Raw genomic sequence first — 2,500 nt, 5'->3', positions numbered from 1 at the left:
CGCAAGAAGACCTTGGTAGTGCGTTGTGATGAGTTCATTCTGCAAGCACAGAGGCTGGCTTGAGATGAGAGGCGGGGAGGGGGAGGGGGAGGGGGAGGGCGGTTGCAAGCTGTGCCACAGCTCGTATGACCTCATGATGCCTTCACCAGACCAGTCTCGCGCGTGGCGGCTGCAAACTCCACAAGAAAATACTGTACTTATGAATTGTATTGGATCATATGAACAAGTTCAATATAATACACTGAAATAGTTGCAATAGGTATATAATTCCAAAGCAACAGCATAGGATTGATAGTATTCAGGATAGCAGAGCACTTGATTCTAGTCATAACAAAAGATGTGGCATGCAAGTCTGATCTCTCTTAACAAAGATCCTGCCGTTAGTTCTGAACTTCAAGAAATTTGTTTTTGGAAGCAAGTCCTGCGTAAACAGGTGAAAGGACGAAGCTATTCATTGGATGTGCATGACAAACGCTCGCACATAGAATTATAAGACGTCTGCTATCCAGGACAACGTTTCGATTTATTGTGAAAGTAAAGAGTTTAGCAAGGACATGCGTCAGCCATTGCAGAACTTTCATAACAACTGTTCATCGCTGTTAGAACAAGGAGTTTACTTATCTACTTATCTTATTCCGACTAAGAGAAAAATAAGATCATGGAAATGTTTACCAAGTGTGAAGGGTATTAAATGAAAATTGTGTGGTATTTAAATCAATTGCAAAATATCACCAGCTGAGATCGGGTCTACCACTGCCGCCAAGAGATTTCCTGGTTCGTACAAAAACAAATTCACTAATTTCACATCATTTTTTTTTTCTGGGGAACTCTGATCAGATTCTTTATATGGATTCAGACAAGCCAACCTTCCTCTGAACCAAACAACTGCACAATCATAACCTATATGAAAATAAATATTTCGCCAACACAGGCTGGCAGCCTCCAAAGATAACAAGCAAAACAGATTTTCTACGATCTGTTTCCTGACTCGTCCCTTCTCTGCTGCGCTGCCATCAACTTTACTTGAACATTAACAATTATCATCTAGTATTATTGAATATACTATCGTTCCAAGTGAAATACTTCGAAAATTGAATAATAGAATTAGAGTATAATGTAAAGATTGCCCGTTTTCGACATTATTGTTATCATTATCATAATTAGGATTATCATCATCTCCATCATTATTAGGATTATCATCATGATCACAACCATCATTATAATCTGACATGCAGCATAAGTATACTGCTCCCTGTTTCATACGAAGAGAGAAAATGCAACGCCCATAGCACAAGACTCGAGCAATGTGACCGAATCATATTACAGCATGAAACAGTGCCCGGGTTGCCCTCGGCGTTGGTGGACAACACGTCATACACCAAACAAGTCTCCTGTAGTTGTAGTCGTTGTTGGTGTTGTTGTTACTACTATTGCGATGGCCCCTTCGTTGAATCATATTACTCTATGTCTTGCCCGCGATTCTCTCAATGGTGTTTTGCCAGGATCACGAGATATGTAAAAAAACAGAGTTCGATGGCTCACTAACTGGGCATTGCTGACAGTGTATTGAAATAAACTAAACTTTTGTTTTGGAAAGAGGTATTTTTTTCACTGAAATACCTCATTACATTTAGCCCTTTAATTAATTTTCAAAGCTTATTTACAAAAAAAGTAACACTAACAGCTGTTTCCAGATTAGGTATTAAAGATTCTCTCTCTCTCTCTCTCTCTCTCTCTCTCTCTCTCTCTCTCTCTCTCTCTCTCTCTCTCTCTCTCTTCTTCTCTCCTTCTCTCCATCCCTCCTACACTCCTTCAGTCCTTCACTCCTTCCCTCCATCCCTCCTTACCTTCTTCCCTAATTTCCTAGTTCCCTCCCCCCCCCCCTCTCTCTCTCTCTCTCTCTCTCTCTCTCTCTCTCTCTCTCTCTCTCTCTCTCTCTCTCTCTCTCTCTCTCTCTCTCTCTCTCTCTCTCTCTCTCTCTCTCTCTCTCTCTCTCTCTCTCTCCCTCTCCCTCCCTCCCTCACTCCCTCCCTCCCTCTCGCTCCCGCTCCCTCCCTCTCTCAAGAACACCATGAATAAGAGCCTTGTTATATTACGGCCGCAACAAGCATGTGCCTAAATAACAACACAGACGTTCTCAAGGTATTGTCTCCAATATCACCGCCATGAAAAAAACAACAACAAATAAGTACAAAAAGGGTTATAACGAAAGAGAAAATAATGTTTCCAAAAACCCAGCAAGATCATATCACAATCAATTAATAACAACATTCAAGGAAGTAACGGGAACAGTTATAACACGGAAAAAAAGAAAGCACTGAAACACAACATCCGCACCAACAATAGTGAGATTTAGTCGTGACATTTTGACAAGTTGCTGCCAAGTGTGGACACAGCTAAATAAACGTCGTGTAGTTATTTGCATCTGCACAGTTGGCCTCGTTCATATGTATAGTGTATACGCTCGTGGTTCACTTTGTTTTTGTTTTGTTTTTTTATA

This window comes from Penaeus japonicus, unplaced genomic scaffold (genome assembly GCF_977035675.1).
Source record: "Penaeus japonicus unplaced genomic scaffold, GWHDUDI00000001_assembly GWHDUDI00000037, whole genome shotgun sequence".
NCBI lineage: Eukaryota > Metazoa > Arthropoda > Malacostraca > Decapoda > Penaeidae > Penaeus > Penaeus japonicus.
Note: the sequence above shows the minus strand (reverse complement) of the source record.